At 33.9% G+C, this 19,900-nt stretch overlaps 1 protein-coding gene and 1 long non-coding RNA gene across 8 annotated transcripts in view; both read right to left on the reverse strand.

Annotated features, from left to right (window-relative positions):
* Window positions 1-8,332, reverse strand: part of LOC125617193 — a 13,464-nt gene extending 5,132 nt beyond the window's left edge. The window contains exon 1 of the long non-coding RNA XR_007348102.1: window positions 7,663-8,332. This is a non-coding gene — a long non-coding RNA (uncharacterized LOC125617193). The remainder of the gene's footprint in view (window positions 1-7,662) is intronic.
* The window catches only part of Eml4 (EMAP like 4), a 138,317-nt gene that overhangs the window by 94,994 nt on the left and 23,423 nt on the right, over window positions 1-19,900 (reverse strand). The window lies entirely within an intron of this gene.

Raw genomic sequence — 19,900 nt, forward strand, 5'->3', positions numbered from 1 at the left:
TTTAGGTGGAGGGGTAGTACCAGGGATTGAATCAAGGGGTACTTAACCACTAAGCCACATCCCCACCCCTTTTTAATTTTGAGACAGGGTCTAATTTGCTTATAGCTTTGCTAAATTACGGAGGCTAGCTTTGAACTTGTGATCCTCCTGCTTCAGTCTCCTGAGCTGCTGGAACTGGAATTACAGGTACGTGCTACCACATCCAGCTCCAATTAATTTTGAAAGCAGGCAGAATATACTAATTCTTTAAATAAAAATAAATATGGGAAAGGACAGTTTTGTTTGTTTGTATTTTGGTACTGGGGATTGAACTCAGCCAGGGATGTTTTACCACTGAGATCCATCCCCAGTCCTTTTTATTTTTTATTTTGAGACAGGGTCTTATTAAGTTGCTGAGGTTTTACTAGACTGCTGGCCCCAAACCTGTGATCCTTCTGTTCAGCCTCCTGAAATGCTAGGATCATAGGCATATACCACTGTGCCTGGCTTTCCCCAACCCCATTTCTGGAACTGGAACTGAACCTTGGGGTGCTTTACCAGAGTTACATTTCCAGTCCTTTTTATTTTCAGACAGGGTCTAACTTGCTCTGGGTTGCTTTATTGAATTTCATAAGTTCATGGAATACTGATAACAGAACCAAAATCTGTAGTTTTAAAAGAAGCAAATAGCTTTTTAATTTTCCTTTATTCTTTCATTTAAAGTTAATAAAAAGTTTTGACAAAAATTTTATATATGCTATACAGCATGACACTTTCATACATGTACACATTGTGGGATAGCTAAATCAGGCTACACATTTCTGATAAGAACATTTAAAACCTAAGTTAGCAAGTCTCACATATACAATATACTGCTATTAACTATAGAAACCATCGTGTACAACATATATCCTGAAATTATTCCTCCTAACTGAAATCTTGAATCCTTTGAGCTGCATTCCCCAATCATCACCTCCAGAGCCCCACCTCCAAGCCCCTGGTAACCATTTTACTGTCTGTACAACATAACTTAAGATTCCACATATTAAATGAGATCCTGTAATATTCATCTTCATGCATCTGGTTTCATTCACTTAATAACATCCTCCAAGTTATACATGTTGTTGCAAATGACAGCATTTTTTTTTAAAGGCAAGTAGTCTTCTACCACAAACATGCATAGGTAGATAAAAAGATATAACTATATATCTACAGATATCACACTTTCTTTATCCATTCATCTTTTGATGCACACTTAGGTTGATGCCATTTCTGGCTATTATGAATAATGCTTAAACAATCTCTCTTTGACTTACTGAATTCATATTCTCTGGATATATAACTCGGGGATTATTAGATTGCTTTCTGTAATGACTGTAAAAATTGTATTTTTATAGAAATGGACCCACTGCAGGTCAGGGGTTATATCTGAGAATTATGTGAGTATGTGCATCTTTACTTCAGAATTTAAGTGGACCTGAACAAAACATTGGCAAGAATTACCTTTCTAGAGCACAGCCAATGCAAGACCAAATTTAAAAAAACAAAACAAAACTGTCTTTCTAATCCACTTACAAATGTGCCTTAGAATAACTGTGTGGTGGAACAGAGATCCAATACATGTCTATATCATAAAGGTAAAATTAACATATAATTGCACAACTGAGCTCATTTACCATTTATATTAGATAGTGTTCAGGTTTAGATCTGGATCGTGAGGGTTCTAAATTCATCAGTGAATTAATCCATTGGTGGATTAATAAACTATGACCTTAGTAGGTTGTGGTGCAAACTTCAGGAAGCTTAGTTGAAGGAAGCAGGTCACTGGGCGTGTATCCAGGAAGGCAAGATTTATTACTAAATTTGAAGGTACTCTTATGCTGCAACACAGCAATCCCACTCTCAAAGATGGGCATGGGATTTGAATAGACATTTCCTCCAAAGAAGATATACAAATTGCTAATAAACATAGGAAAAGAAATGGAGAAATTGGAACCCTCGCATATTGTTGATGTGGATGTGAAACTGTGTATGTAGCTGTTGTATAAAACAGCTGGCAGTTCCTCAAAAAATTGAACACAGGCTTATCATATGATACAGCAAATCTACTTCTAGATATATAATCGAAAGAAAGGAAGGAAGGAAGGAAGAAAGAAAGAGAGAGAGAGGGAGGGAGGGAGGGAGGGACGGACTCAAACATACTTGTATATGCCAATGTTCATAGCAGCATTGTACACAATATAAACACCGCTTCTGAGAAAAAACATAAGACTACTCAGAGATCTACAAAAGGATAGACTTCTATATCTTTATAAAACTTTTAGTAAAGTTTCCACAGTAAATTGTATTTTTTTGTAGTTGTAGATGGATTCTACATATTAAGATGATTTTATTTGTTTATTTTTATGTTGTACTGAGGATTGAACCCAGTGGCTCATACATGCTAGGCAAGCGCTCTGCCGCTGAGCTACAATCCCAGCCCAGTAAATCATATTTTTGAAATCATAATAGATCTATGGTAGGACATCAAAGTGATGTAAAAGATGGTTCTTACTGAGGAACCTTTTAACAATGCAAAAATCTTAAAGAAAGCATTAGCCAACCAAATGAAGTAATATGTCTAAAAAAGGTAACAAGTAACTTTTGATTAAGTTTAATTTATTACAACCAATGAAATCATTATATTAACAATAAATAAAATCATATTCACTTTAAGAGAAAGGACAAGCATCTAATATAATTTAACATCTATTCATAACAATAACCTTAAATAGCATAAGAGGAAAGAACATTCTTTATTTGAGGTAGGCATTATAGCAGATCATATTTTCTGTATTTCTCTAGCCAGAAACACACATCCAAAAACATAAAACACGTATGGGTGCCATTTCGTATGCTGTTCTTACAATGCAACTGGCAGATACTCCTTTTACTAAAAAGTTGGGTCTATATTTCCTCCATTTCTATCTGGGCAGGGGGCTTGTGACTGTTGCAGACAAGAATATGAGAAAAAGTAATGCTTATATATGTGACTTCTGAGACTAGGTTATAAAAAGGATAGAGCTTCTGTTAGGCTCTCTCTCTGAGACTGCTTGTTCTAAGGGAAACCAGTCACCATGCTGTAAGGAAGCCAACTCAGGAAGACTATACGGAAGGACTCTGGTGGAGAAGAAGTTAAGAACCCCCACCAGGAGCCAGCATCAACAAGTAGACAGAGGAGTAAAAGAGCCTTCAGATGATTCCTTCCCATTGCCTGTCATCTTTCAGCCAAGGCCTCTGACAACACACAACGCAGTCAAACCCTCCATGGTGTACAATATCTTAATCCCTAATTCACAGAATCCACGATCCATGATCACCATATATGGCTTCTTTATACCACTAAGTTTTAGAGTAATTTGTTATGCAACCATAGTAACTGGAACAGGTACATACCAACATTAATGAAAAACTACAACAAATATCAAGTTGAAAGCTTTATGAGATACAGAAACAAAGAGGTTTACTCTCACTTCTATTTTATACTAGCAGTCATACTCAGTTCAGTAACACCTGAGAAGTTTAGAAAAACTTAAGAATTAGGGGGGGAAAAAAACCTGTCATTATTCACAGACAATGTAATTATTTATATAAAAATTCCCCAAATGTAAAGAATTTATTAGAATTAACAAGTGGGTTTAAAGTTTGATGGCTACAGATCAATTACAAAAATCAATTAATATTTCCATGTACTACTTACAAAATAATACACCTAAGAATAAAAATAATAAAGATGCTAAAAACCTCTATGAGTAAAACTATAAAATACTATTGGGAGAAATTAAAGACAAATAATTAGAGAAATACACAAAGCTCATGAATTGAAAACTTAATGAAAGATGCCCCTTTTACCCAAACTCATCTGGAGATTTAATATAAAATGGGGGGGAAAAAATCAGTGTGTTTGTGTACATGTACATGTGCATGCACACATGCATGAAATTTGGTAAGATGATTCAGAAATTTACACAGAAAAGCAAATAGTCAAAAGTAACTAAAATCTTAAAGAAATGGGAAAAGACAGAAGTACTTGCTTTACCAAATATCAAGACTTATTATGAAACCAGTTATTTAGATAAGGATATACAAAGGAATACAAAAGAATTAAAAAATAAACAGACATCTACACATCAAAAGTGACACTTTAGCATGTTTAGCATATACAGGAGTTCTAGCCTTAACACCAAAACCAAAACAAAAGTGGTACTTTAGACATCTTTGGGGAAAGAGAGTCATGTCAATAAATAATGTTGGGTACAGTGGATTTTCGTACGGGAGAAAAATTAAATTTGATTCTCACTGCATGTAAAAAAATCAATTGCTGGTGGACTGTAGCTATAAATGTGAATGACAAAACAATAAAACTTTTAGAACTTACTTAAACAAGACATGAAAATAACTACTAGGATGAGGTTGTGGCTCAGCAGTAGAGCACTTGCCTAGCACGTGCAAGGCTCTGGGTGTGATCCTCAGCACCACATAAAAATAAATAAATAAAATAAAGGTGTTGTGTCCAACTACAACTAAAAAATAAATATTTTTTTTAAAAAGAAAGAAAATAATTACTGATAAAGGTAAGACTGAGAGCTGGGCCAATCTTTTGTTTTTCTTTTTCTTTTATAATATTTCTTTTAGTTGTAGATGAACACAATACCTTTATTTTGTTTATTTATTTTTATTTGGTGAGGATGGAACCCAGGGCCTCACAAGTGCAAGGCAAGTGCTCTACCACTGAGCCTGAGCCCCAGCCCCTGGGGCAATCTTAATACTGAGAATGTCTATTCATAAAAAGGTACCATTAGGAGAGTAAAAAAGGCAAGCCAGAGTAGGGTAAAGTAATTGGGACATATAACTGACAAAGGCTCATTTCCTAATATGCAAAGAATACCCCAAATTGAGCAGATCATGGTGGTGCACCCTGTAATCCCAGCTACTCGGAAGACTGAAGCAGGAAGATCGAAAATTCAAGGTCAGCATCAGCAATTTAGTGATACCCTGTCTCAGAATAAAATAAAAGTAAAGAGCTAAAAACAGCTCAGTAGTAGAGTGCTTGTCTAGTATGCACAAGGTCCTAGGTTCAATTCCCAGTACTCACCTCCCAACAGCAACAAAGCCCTAAAATTAATTAGCAAAAGACAATTTAATAGAAAAATATGCAAAACTTTAATAAGAACTTTACAAGTAAAGAGGATATCCAAATAACCAATAAAAACATAAAAATGGACTTAATCTTTTCAAGAAAATATACCTAAAACCACATGATACTACTACATGCTTAACAGATTGCTAAAAATTAATAAGACTAATAATTTCTAGTGTTGATGAAGATGCAGAACAGGGACTCTCAAACCTGCTAGTGAGACTATATTCCAATCAATAAGAAAAACTATTTTTCATTATATCTATTAAAATGGAAATAGATATGATGAAGAAATTCTAGTCCTATGATTATACCCACGAGAAATGTGTACAGATATGTACCAATATAAACATAAAGAAACCAGAGCAGCATTATCTATAATAGACTGAAAACAAACCAAATACCCACTAGTATTAGTGTGGAAAAATAAACTGTGGTCTATTCATGTAACTGGATACCATTCAGCAAAGATACTGAATTAACTGCAATTGCACAAAATATAGATGAATCTCACAAATAACGCTGAGCAAGGAACTGAGACATAAAAGACTATATTTTGTGACCCCAGTTATGCAAAGTTTTGTTGTTGTTTTTTTAAAGGCAAAACTATACTATGTTGTCACAAATGAAGACAGTAATTATTTTTGGAGATGTGGGGGAAGGGGTACTAACTGGGAGAATAACAAAGGCACAGTGTGTTCGGTATGTTCTGAACCTGGATCGTGGTTACATGTTATTTTTATATGGCAATTAAAAATGTTTTTACAATGTTCAGCCTACACACTCAATATGCGTATTTTTATACTTGCACTAGTATGCTAATGTTAAAAATTTTATAAAACATAGAAACAGAAATTTGAAAAGTATGGAATAACAAATGAGACTTAAATGTCTTGCTAATAGCAATAGCTTCAGTTTCACTAAAAAAAAAGTAAATTTAAAAGCCATCTCTGTTGACTAAGTGGAATAAAAATATAAGGCAAAGCCTGGGTATGAGAGATGAGACTAGAATCAGAACTATAGGCAAGAGGCCATTAGAACTGTGCAGGTCAGGAAGTGGCTTCATTAAGGCAGCAGCAGCAACATAAAGGAGCAAATGTATTACTTACCTAGACAGGGGCGTGTGTGCCTGTGTGTGTGTGCGTGTGTTACTCAAACTGCAAATTTTATCTGTTTACCCTTCTCCTCTCCTCCAATGCAATGAACGTGGTCTTGAGAGTGAGGTGGGTATCATAATTTGTAGGTAGTACAGGAAAAAAAAATATTTGAATTTTTACGTTTACTTTTTAAACTGGAAGCCAGTGATAAAAATCAAATGGGCAGCTTTAACCATTACCTCCCCATTATTTCTACCAGCTTTCCGTATGGATCCAAAAAGTAACAAACTTCTTCCCCCAATGGCTAAGTATATATCTGATATGGATCAGTTATGTTTTAGGCATGCAGTATAGATGAATACAACTGCTTTGGAGAACTTGTTATTTTGAATGATCTATAACATAGACTAAACATGAAAAGAAATGCTTATTATTCAAAAGCTACTTCAAAACCTATTTTTTCAAGACATCCCCAACCCTCACCCAAACTGCCACTCTTAAATCCTTTCTATTTAGAAATTATGGCTAGAAGGGGTTTTAAATGTTCCTGCACCACAACAAAACACAAAAACCTCAAACACATACACAAACCTTTTGATTTCTTAATCTATTTCCTTATCAAAGAGGCTCTTTCTTATTTAATGTTGTGATATAATTCATCAATTAAAGTTCTAAAACAAAACTTAAATTGACCTGTTCCTATCTATGTTCATTATGAGTTCTTTATGGCTAAGACGCAAGTATGAAAATGATGTAACAGTCAAATATGTTTCAATTAAGTCTGGGTGAATATACTAACAGTTAACCATGTTCCTTACACCTATAATAAAAGTTTTTGCTGACTTTGAAAAAATAAAAGGATAAGCTACTACTATACTTCTCACTGAAACTCAAAATTCGAATTCTTTTATGGTCAATGTAAAACACATATCAATGTAAAGGAGTACCCACGTACTCCTAGTATGAAATTTTTTTGTGCTGTTTGAACAGGAACAAGGTATGAAAGGCGAAAAACTGAAGTAAATACAATGAAACAAATTTATTTTCTTCTCCTCTATCATTATATTCCCTTCAGATAGACTCAAGAAGATCCATATACGCGATAAATTCAAATAATAATTCTCAACCTGGATGTTTCACAGTCCACTTTGTAAAGGATAATGCAATCTTCAAGGACCACCCAGATCTGATTTAGATCCATAAATTAATTCAGGACCAATCTAACATTCTAGGGATTTTCCAAAAGTGAGATGATCACAGTTCAGATCAAATTCTCCACATCTTTCCTCAAATAAATCTACATGTTCAAAAGTAATATCAAATTGAGATAATTTTTCCAGTGAGAAGTTTCGGATTTAAAATTTTTGGAGCCTGGTGCATCAGCGCATACCTGTCATCCCAGCAGACTGGGAGGCTGAATTCAAAGCTGGTCTCAGCAAAAGCCAGGCACTAAGCAACTCAGTGAGACCCTGTCTCTTAAATAAAATACAAAATACGGCTGGGGATGTGGCTCAGTGGTTGAGTGCCCCTGAGTTCTATCCCTGGTACCCCTCCCAGAAAAATTTTGTTGTTGTTGGATCTGATACTTGGACATATGTTCGAAACACAGTCCCAGCAATCAACCAATGTACTTCAAATTATCTAAGTGCTTATTAAGATAATCAAACTACATACACACAAACATGACCAAACAGTCCAGGAACATATCTTAAGAACCCCAGAGAGTACCTTTTTCATGAGCAGAAAGCTCTGTTTAGGTTTGTATCATGTAAATAACTTAATGCAAGCACAGCAAAGGCTAGAAGACAAAGATTGACGGTTTCAGTATCTAAAATAACTAAATGAAAAATAGTAACCCTCTGTTTCTACAGAAGGACAAACAGTAAGAAATGTACTGACTCTATAACACGAAAAATGTAGATTAGATAAGACTGTTTTTAAAGGTAAAGGGAGAATAAGTCTTGAAAATTAAGAATTACTTTTTCAGCTTGCCTTGCAGGTCCTAGGTTCAATTCCCAGTGCCACAAAAAAAAAAGATAGATAGATAAATACACAAATGAATAAAAGATTGCTTTCACTGAAAAATTTGTTTTAATAAAACAAAAAACTGTCTTTTTTTTTTTTTTTGGTACCAGGGATTGAACCCAGAGACATTTGACCACTGAGCCACATCCCCAGCCCTTTCTTCTTCTTTTTTTTTTTTTTTTTTTTTTTTTTTTGAGACAGGGTCTCACTAAGTTGCTTCGGCCCTTGCTAAATTGCTGACGTTAGCCTTTCACTTGTGATCCTCCTGCCTCAGCCTCCCAAATCACGGGGATTACAGGCATGTGCCACTGCACCCAGCAAGACTGAATTGTCTTGATGGGTTAAGTGTGACTCAATATAGGGCTCAAATCATCTTCTATATGACTATTTCCCAAAGATTACAGAATTCAATTTATTTGAAAAACCCTCTTTAATTAATTATGTTTAAGCTAGGAAAAAAAAATTCAAACTACCATTTATGTAAGTGTACATTACCAAGTGACAGTGAATTGGATGCACCTTTATGGGGTTCAAACAGAAATTTCACAACAAATAGTACTCTAGCTCTTGTACTTGATAACCAAAAGTTTCTATTATGTTTAAATTTGCAGGTAAACTTTAAATAGGAAATTGACTCAGCCCAACTATGAGTAACAACTGTCAGAATACTGGTAAAATGAAATTTTACATAACCAAAGTGCTTCATCACAACTGAAAATACAATTTTTAATAAGTTACTTATTTGCTTCTGATGCAGTTTCAAAGTCAACCAAGAATGAATCTGATCTTTATTCCTTCCAACTACTTTGCTTCTCTTCCATCAGCTTCAATTCTACTTGAGGTTAAGAATCAGAGGAATAAGAAGTCTGCATATAACCAACTGTAGATATTAACAATGTTATTTCATTTGATTCAATGCTTTTACATTGGAAAGCAATTTAATTGTCCCATAGTAGCAAAGTTAAATATGGAGGCCTAGCCATTCAACGAAATATTAAGCACTCATTGATTATCAGGCTACAGTAATCTAAAAACTTCACATATTTTAGAAAGATTTAAAATTTATACACACACTAGTCATAGCTATAAAAGATATGAAATAGAAAAAGAACAAAGAACATGATAATGAGAATAGTTGTGCTTATGCTAGGACTGTGCATGATTACAATTAAGAAACAAATGGATTTCTTTTTTACTCCAAAGATCTTAGTGAAATTATTACACTATTACTAATAAATGCTGGAGAGAATGTGGAGAAAAAGCCACACTTTTACATTGTTGATGGGACTGTAAACTAATACAACCACTATGGAAATTAGTATGGAGGCCCCTCAAAAGACTAGGCATGGAACAACCATATGACCCAGCTATAACCACTCCTCAGTATTTATCCTGAAGTCATCATACTATAGAGATGCATACCCATGTTTATAGCCACACAATTCACAATAACCAAACTGTGAAAACAGCCAAGGTGTCCATCAACAGATAAATGGACAAAGAAAATGTGGTGTACGTACACAATAAAGTTTTATTCAGTCATAAAGAAAAATGAAATTATGTCATTTACAGCAAAATGGATAGAACCATTATGTTTAGTGAAATAAGCCAAACTCAGAAAGTCCAGGTCAGATGTTCTCTCATATGTGGAAGCTAGAGAAGAAAAAGGAAAAGAAAGGTCGGGGAGAGTGATAGGGATCTCACGAAAATCAAAGGGAGATCAGTAGAGGAAAGGGACCAAGGGGTGGGAGGGAGGCAGTGCTGGGGAATGATATTGGCCAAACTGGAATTGTAATATTGTGTATTGTGTACATGTATGAATATGTAATAACAAATCCCATCAGTATGCACAACTAAAATGTACCCATAAAAAACTGTGGAAACAAACAAATACTACCATTTTCAGGATTCTTTATTACCACTCTGTATTGCAACATCAACTAGGGAAAAACTTTATATAAGATAATGTAACTATAAATTGAATATAACAGTCTAAATATGGAACTTTTAGTCAATTAATTATCTATTAGGAAAGTAAAGGTGAACTGGCATTTAATCTTATGTCAGACTCATAGAGAAGTTATTGATTTTTCAACTTCAACCTTACCTACCAGAACTGAGCTAGATCAGACAGTGAGAACAAAAGGGTCCTAAAACAGCCAAAATGAAAACCATAAAATATTAATGGATGAAAAGCATTTATTTTCAAGAACATTCTTCTGGCCTTCACAAGTTGCCTCTTAACCAAATTTATTAGAACTGTGTCCAAGTCAAAGCAATTTGATTTTCCAACTCACAGCAAATAAAAAGTAACAAATTAAAAAGTAGTCAGGTAAAGGTACTAAGGCAAGCAAGAAACTGACAACTTCTCAGTATGAAAATAGTATTTTAGAAGACACAAGAAGTGAAAGAGCTTAGATCCAATATCATTCAGTGCACAGGCAAACAATCCTAAGTCATTTCAATCACTCTTGGGGTATTACAGTCTTTAGATTTCTTATGCGAAATTAGTTGTATATGGTTTTCTTATATTATTTTATGTTGGAGGTTGCCCATGTATAAATTTTATTAGCTTACATTTATTATACAGAATAGTGGGTTTCACTGTATCATATCTGTACATACATTTTAACATATTGATCATTTCTACCCCATATAAATTTAATTACATATAAACTTTTTGGTTGTGTTTAAAAATTACTAATGTAGGGCTGGGGATGTGGCTCAAGTGGTAGCGCGCTTGCCTGGCATGCGTGCAGCCTGGGTTCGATCCTCAGCACCACGTACAAACAAAGATGTTGTGTCTGCCAAAAACTGAAAAATAAATATTAAAAAAAAAATTCTCTCTCTCTCAAAAAAAATACTAATGTAAAAATTACAAATGATAACAGAGATTAAACATAATAATTTTATTTTAGAATCTAATCAATAATCCTACTGACATTTTCCCATATTTTTGTAGAACTATACTAAAAATAATAATAAATATATTAATGGGTAGTGAACACTTGTAGTATGCATTTTAATTTCATCTCACAAATCTATAAATATTAAATAGAACCATATTAAGTTGCCAAAATGCAACTGTTTTTGACCTACAGAAAAATATTTAACTTATCAGCAATTGCAGATGTAGAAATTAAGAGAGTAAGCCTCAAATAATATAACCAATAAATGGTAGGGTCAGAATTTGAACCTGGCTCTATCTTGGTTATTATGCTATTCAAACTTATTAATGACTATTATGATTCCCAGTGAGGATATAAATTTTATTATTTATCAAATTAATATAGGTGATCAACTAAAGACACATCATTGCTTACACAGTATACTTGACAAAAATGCATATAAAAATCTAATCGCAATGAAACATCAGACAAACCCAAACTGATCCTACAAAATAAATGGGTAATAACTATAGGCAGGTAGGCTGGGGATGTGGCTCTAGCGGTAGCGCGCTCACCAGGCATGCGTGCAGCCTGGGTTCGATCCTCAGCACCACATACGAACAAAGATGTCGTGTCCACCGAAACTAAAAAATAAATATTAAAATTCTCTCTCTCTCTTAAAAAAAAAAGTTAAAAAAAAATAAATAACTACAGGCAGGTGGGGCATGGCTAGAGAAAGGAGGCTTCTGGGGGCATGTCCTTGGGAATTATGTCATTAGTCCCCCAGCCAGCCTCTCCTTTCTCTCTGCTTCCTGGGCACAATATCCTGAACTGCTTTCAGGAGTTGGCTGAGCACAGACTGAAACCTCTGAACCATGAGCCCAAAATAAACTTTTCCTCCTCTAAGTTATTCTTGTTAGGTATTTTGGGCACAGTGATAAAAAGCTAACCAACACAGTGGTGCTCAATTTATTTGTTAGTTATAATTACATATTTGTTGCTAGATTTTGATGATATAATGCCCAGTTAGCATGGAGCCAACCAAAACATTCGGAATATTCACAAGGTTAACAAAATCTTTAGAAATCTAACTCTATTGATAGAAATTAGAATACAAATATTCTTCACTTAAAAGGACTTAAGATGGGCATGATGGCACACACCAATAATCCCAGCTACTTGGGAGGGTGAGATCGGAGGACTGCTTCAGGAACAGCCTGGGCAACAAAGCAAGAACTTGTCTCCCCAAAAAATAAATAAATAAAAGGATTTAAAAGCCCTATTTCATTGTCATGTTGCTATTGCAACCTGCTTTGTTTATCAGGGTCATTCCTAGGAGAATACAGTAGGCAATCCATGGAGAATGCAGGAAGGTGACAAAGACCTGAAATAAACCAGGCTGTGTGTGGACCCTCATTTCCTACTGATTTTCCCTACTCTTCTCGGCAAGATACTGGAAATGTCAGTCCTTTGCTTTATGTGTTATTTTCTCCCACCAAAGATGCAATAAAAAACTTAATGCTAACACTATCATATGTGTCTTCAGAAACTCTAAAAACCACCAAAAACATATGAAACATTCCTTTAAGATATGAATTTAGAGGGCTGGGGTTGTGTCTCAGCCATAGAGCACTCACCCAGCATGTGAGGGGCCCGAAGTTCAATCCTTAGCACCACATAAAAATAAATAAAATAAAGGTATTGTGTCCAACTACACTAAAAAATAAGTATTAAAAAAAGATATGAATTTAGAATTGTTATCATGTTTAGAGCCAAACTGTATTCTCTATAAAAAAAAATATGAATTTGAATTAGTGCCAGTTTCAGACAGTTCTGAAACTATCTCTTCAACTACAAAAAGAGTTCAAGAAAAGATTGCTTTTGATTGCAATGCCCAGTAAATAAGAACTCAATAATCATTTGCTGAATCAATTAACTAGTCCCAAAAGACATAAATTAACATTTACCCATACAAACATAGACCCTGTCTCTAAATAAACTACAAAATAGGGCTGGGAATGTGGCTTAGTGGTTAAGCAACCCTGGGTTCAATCCCTGGTACAAAAAACAAACAAACAAACAAAAAAACTTTACACTTCTTTCCAGCTTTCAATTTCATTACCACCATCCCATATTTATGTGTCACCATCCCAGAATGTGTCCTCACTTCCTCTTTCAAAGAGAAAATAGCAAACTTCAGGCAGAAATACCCCTCCTCAAATTAGCATCCTTACCTCCTTTTTTTTTTTTCAACCAACTCATCAAAAAGGGTGTGTCTCTGCAGTAAACACTAAATCTTTATCCAGTGCTCTGTACTGCATCCCCTGCTGCTACCTATAGAGACCTTATCCTACATGCCCTCACTCTCACTTTTGACCTATCCACTGGCCCTTTGCATTCCAGAAATAAATATATTTATACCTCTACTATGAAAAGTTTTGTAAATTTTTTTTCATGTAAATTTTAAGTCAGAGTCTATGTCCCAAAAGAAACTCTGGCACGAGTAAGCTACAATTTGTTTTGATATTTATTTTTCCATTCACTACCAACCCTATATAGGAAACTGCTCTCTACAATTCCTCTAAAGTCACCAGTACTCTGTTAACCTAAGTTAATCCTCACAAGAACCCTATGAACTAGAAAACCCTATGAATAAAGAAAATATCCCATCTAGGTTTAGTCTTGTTCTCATTTTACAAATGAAGCACAGAAAGATTAAATAATTTGCCTAAGTCAGAAACTAGTAATTGCAGAAGCCAGAATATGTATATCCAGGCATTGTGATTTTAGACCTCAGATTCTTAGCCACTATCCTATGCACCCAATCAAATTTGCTTTTTAAGATGAAACAATCACTTCTAAAATATTTCCTAGATATTTTAAATTATTTATTGTATAGATTTACAATTTACATTCCCTGAAGACTACTGTTTTGATTTACTGATAAAAGATTTTCATATTTAAAAAAATCTATTATTTAGTAAATGTCTTAAAATATGCCTTTGCAAAACACAATTCTAATCATCTGCTGACAACAAATGACTTGTGACTTTTATTGCCTGTATTTATTTATACCTTTGGGGTTCTTTTTCTTTACCAGTATCAACCTTTCTACTAATAAGTGAAAAAGAAAAAAAAAAAAAACTATTTCCTTAAGACAATGTTTACTTAGATTTCTGAAGCATGGCTGCTTTTCACTTTCATATAGCTCTTATACTGTAATTATTCTATGGTCTATAAAAACAATGTACATAAATAAGTTAAATTGACTTTTTCAAAGTAGGGAGGCACTAATCCACATTATAAAGATAAAGAATGGGACTTCCCTTCTCTTTCCCACAGCAGGAGAAGCAAGGAAGAAAGAGAGATGGTTACTCTGATATTAAACTCTTTCAGCCCCTCTCTCTCTCTCTTCCACAAACTAATGCCTTCTCCTAGCAAGGGAGTTAATTAATTTGATATGTTATGGTTCAAACTATTCCTTGTACCTCATTTTTAAGAAGAAGGAATGAAATGACCACACAGAAAACAGGGGTATCTTTCCCTTTCTTGCCAAGGCTCTTTGTTAGGCTGATAACCAGCTGCAGAAGGCAGGCCTGTAATATTCCCAAAGCTGCCTGATTACGTGTATTAAGGTAGGCATGGCATATGGAATTCTCCACATAGTCAAGTTCCACAGTCTGGATTTGTTGGTTTGTCTTTAGATTCATGTTGTGTTCTCAAATTCTATTATCAGAAAACTCAGTTTTTATAAAGAGATGGAGGTATTTGCCTTATGATGAGTCCATTATTTGTTAAAACCTAGAGAGAGGACTAAATGATTAGCACCCCTAACTATGATATTTACTATGTCAGCACATGATGATTATAGTACTACACTGAATTAGCACATTTTAAGTGTGAAACACTCTTTCGTAAGTCTTTGTAATCCTATTCTTAGGATATGGCTCAGTTGGTTGAGTGCTTGCCAACCATGCACAAGTCCCTGGGTTCAATCCCAGCATCAACCACCCCCCCCCCCAAAAAAAGAAAGAAAAGAACATGTAAATTCACTTATTAATGATAAAATGATTATTAAGGTTCAAAGAATATTTGCCCAAGTTTCTAAAACTAGTAAATTTTACAAGCAAGTTTCAATCTCAAATCTTTAAGATTCCAAAATTCTCAATTTACAATACTTGACTTGATGAAAAGAAAATATCCCACCTAGGTTTAGTCTAAGTATGGAGTAAGACCAAATTTAAACAATCATCAAAGATAAATTTGTCTGACATGAAAAAGGAATAACTAATCTTATAACATTTGGTTAATGAAGTACTAGGTTCTACAGAGAAATCAGTTATTGAAAATAATTAACTTTAATAACACTTGGTAGAATAAAGATTGGAGGGAAAAAATCTCCACTAACCTAATGTTCCATTTCCGTCCAGGCTTCCTGTAGTAAATACGTTTATGTTGCAATAGAGCTCCCTGAAAAATGAGTCATCTTGAACCAAACATAATCTAATGATTAACCAAAAGCTGGCACAAATCCTAACAGAGTAATATAATTAAAATTTAGCCTCATAAGAGAGAACTCATGTTTAATGCTGGTATCTCAGAAATGTTAAGCCAAAGATTGGGTTTATGTAAGGTGTTTATACACAGCACAAATGCAGAACTATATTTTAAATTTTCCTATGTCTTATGTTATTATATTTATTTTCACATTTCCACAAAATCTAACAACATGTGGATTTTATGTCAGTTCTACATTTCCTATTCCATATGAAATTCTGGAAAATTATTTCCTAATATGTTAATTAGAATTAATATACTTTTGTTTATTTCATAATGAAATAACAACTGAGCATACTAGACTGGGCACTATTATTACGAATACTATATCCTAAAAATTTTTAAATTACTGTCTTTCACACAAAATTATATTATTGATTATCACATAGAACATGTATTCTAATCTTGACCTAGGAGCATAATGGAGTTATTCTATACCCATTTCTTTCAACTGATATAAAGCGGTTTTAAGATAAATACATTTCATGGCCACAAAACCAAGCCAAGTTACCTGGGTCCTAAAGAATCATGATCCCATACTCTGACATCAAAAGCAGTTTCTGTAACCAGTGAAGTAGCTAACCATGTAATTACTTGGAAAGAATAATTTTAAAATGCAATTCAAAATTAATTAGAAATAAAGCAAGGTCTTTAACAAACAGTATTACCAGTTATTGTTCGTTATGGAAAAAAATGAACCTTGATCCTTATCACACACCACATACAGAAATTAACATAAAGCAGAACACTGACCTGAAAGTGAAAGTTCTACTAGCCCTAAGAAACAAATAGTAAATCAGACTTCTTCATCAGTAAGAAAAAAATCCCTACTCCACCAAAAGATATCATTAAGGGCTGGAGATATATCAAGAAAAGGGAGGGAGAGGACAGAGAAGGAAAAGGAGAGGAAAGTAGAAGGAAAGGAGGAGAGGGGAGGAGAAATCATTACCACTAAGAAAATAAGAGCCAAAGTAGTAGTGGTACATTTCTGTAATCCCAGCAACTCTGTGAGATCCTGCATCAAAAATAAAGAGGGCTGGGGGAATAAAGCACCCCTGAGCTTGATCCCCAGTACCGCAAGAAAAAAAACAAGAGAAAGAAAACAACTAGAAAAGCGGCAACATGGAGGAAAAAAACAGCATATATAGCTGTCACAGAATTTGTATTCTCAGTACCTAAATTCAATAAATCAACAAAAAAATAAATAATCCAGTGAGAAAATGTGAAGTTAAAAATAAAGAAAACAGTTTTAAAATGTGTTTTTCAAATCTTGTTTAAAAGGACTTGACTTACTTCACTACATATTGCAAGTTAAATTCCAGTTTTAAGTAGACCAGTAACACTAAAGCTTATGACTATCTTTTTGTATATATTTATGTATGTTGTAAGAATAATGAATTACAAATATGATTTAAAATGAAAAAAATGTGGATCATGGTAAAAATGGAAATTCTATAATCATCTGACAATTATGTTAATGCATTTAAAAATAAGAATACATATAATGACTCAACAAATAACAAAAATGAAAACTTTAATAAAACAAAATGTATCAACAATGCTCCTTTAAGAAATCTCAGAAATGGAAACAAAACAAAAATAACAGAAATGAATGAAAAGAAGCCAAAACTTGGGCTGAGGTTGTGGCTCAGCGGTAGAGCGCTCGCCTAGTAGATGGGAGGCCCTAGGTTCGATCCTCAGCATCACATAAAAATAAATAAATAAAGATATTGTGTCCAACTGAAAAATAAATATTAAAAAAAAAGAAGCCAAAACTTTAAAAAAATTATTTTAGTTCTCATTATAGCATTAGATTGGGTTTGGCCCTAAGAAATAAAACTGCAACAGCAATTTCTTTCCTAAGAAATTTTTCCAGTCTAAACAATTACATAGCAGACATAATCATAAATGCCTTTCTTCTTTTTATTCTTCGCTCCAAAATCTTTTATTAATTTTCCTTCAGTAGAATAAATTGAATGCATATTATATAGTATTCACTATGAAGCACACCATGCTGTAACTATACACCAATGCTTGCTTAAATGTAGTCAACTAGCCAAACATGTCAATTGTCTCTAAGTTCATACCCTACCCACATCAGAACCTGCAAAGTGGTGTTATAATTGTTGAGTATTACCTATTATCTCTTCAGATTAGTAAAATCCTGAATACTTTTTAAGATGCACCAAGAATCTCTGGGTTTCCAGAAAAGGACAACAGAAAACTGGAAATGATGATAGTAGAATCAATTATTCTTATAACTAAAACAAACAACTGCTTTATTTCTCATAGGCTTTCTGAGTTTTTGAACTCTAGTGGAAACCAGTTATTCTGGCAAAATACAATCATATTTAATGCCTGAGGTTTTCAAATAATCCTCACGTATTTTTCATCTACCTTATGCTGCTATGAAATGACAGAAGATCAAGATCTTTGCTATAAAAACACTCTAGTATTCGAGGGTTTGGGCTTGTCAGAATATGGACTTTTAAAGAGAGTAAAATTTCAATCAAAGCATCAGACCCATACTTTTGGGGAAATGGCACTCAAAACTAGGGATCTAAAAAATTCAATTTGAGGGCTGTGATTATAGTTCAGTGGTAGAGCGCTTGCCTACAATGTGTGAGTAACTGGGTTTGATCCTCAGCACCACATTTAAAAGAAAATAAAGGTATAGTGTCCATGTACAATTTAAAATTGTTTTTTAAATTCAATTTGATACGGTAATAAAACATTCAAGTGGCAAAGAATCCTAGAATGAGGAAAAGAGTGTTATAATCACAAATAAGTCAATGAAGAACATACAAAATTAAATCAATAAATTAAACAATGATTGGCAATAGATACAATTTTGAACTAGGGAACAACTCAAAATTCCCCCAGGTGGACACATTTGTGCTACCCCTGCCAATTTCATTTGAGAACCTACTCATTCTCTCAGCTTAGTGTTCTAAACATTGGTTCTAAATGAGAACATTTCCCTACCTGTCTTTTCAATACTATAATGATTAATACTATCGGATGAAAACTAAAATAAAGCCAATATATAAAAATAAATAAAGCCAATATGGAGAGTAATGGAGGTAAGATATAGTTCCAATGACTATCTTCAATTATGTACATAATGTATATTTTAAGTATGGATAAAAATTAAAAGCAATAAGAATGTAAAGTTACTTTGTAAACTCTAAGCTTATCAGCAAAAATTCTTTTTGTATTAGGCCTATGAGCTAAGAATGTTTTTACGTTTTTAAATGTTCGAGGGAAAAGAATCAATAAAAGGGTATTTTGCAATATGTGAAAATTACATGAAGTTCAAGTGTCCATAAATGAAATTTTATTGGAACACAAGCACACTCATTTGTTTACATATTTCCTGACTGCTTTCATGTTAAAACAGAGTTAGGTAGCAGTCTTTACAGAAAATTTGTCAACCCCTACAAAAGACTAGGAAGATACACATGAAAACACTTAATATGACTGTGTAAGAAAGGTAGAATCATAAGTAATCTGATCTGATCCTGTCAACCTTCCCAACATCTAAGATGTGACATTACTTTATATGAAAACAAAACTTTAAATTAAACACCCCCTACCCAAGAACTGGGGATTGAACTCAGGGATACTCTCTAATACTGAGCCCCCACCCCCACCCTTTATTTTAGTACTGGGTATTGAGCCCAGGGGCACTTACTCCTAAACTACACCCCCAGCTTTTTTTTTTTTTTTTTTAATTCCTTTTTGAACAAGGGTCTAAGTTCCTTAGGGTCTAACTAACTTGTTTATAATGGCTTTGAATTTGTAATCCTCCTACCTCTGCCTCCTGAGTTGCTAGGATTACAGGCATGCACAACTGCGCCTGGGTCCCCAGCTCTTTTTTTTTTTTTTTAATTTTGAGACAGGATCTAAGTTACCCAGGTTAGCCTCAAACTTGCAATTCTCCTGCCTTAGCCTCCTGAGTCAAAGGGATTATAGGTATTTTTTACAAAAAATTTTTTTAAATGTTCTATCAGATTCTGATTTCTCTCCCATCTATTGTGTAGTTCTTTCAATTCATCTAAATCTTCCCTACATCATCAATAAATAGCACCATAAAGTTGATTAGACTTTTTAAAAACTACCAGTCACCCATAATCAAATCCTTTTCTTTATCCTTTATATATATATATATATAT

Source organism: Marmota marmota, unplaced genomic scaffold, assembly GCF_001458135.2.
Source record: "Marmota marmota marmota unplaced genomic scaffold, marMar, whole genome shotgun sequence".
NCBI classification, from domain to species: domain Eukaryota; kingdom Metazoa; phylum Chordata; class Mammalia; order Rodentia; family Sciuridae; genus Marmota; species Marmota marmota.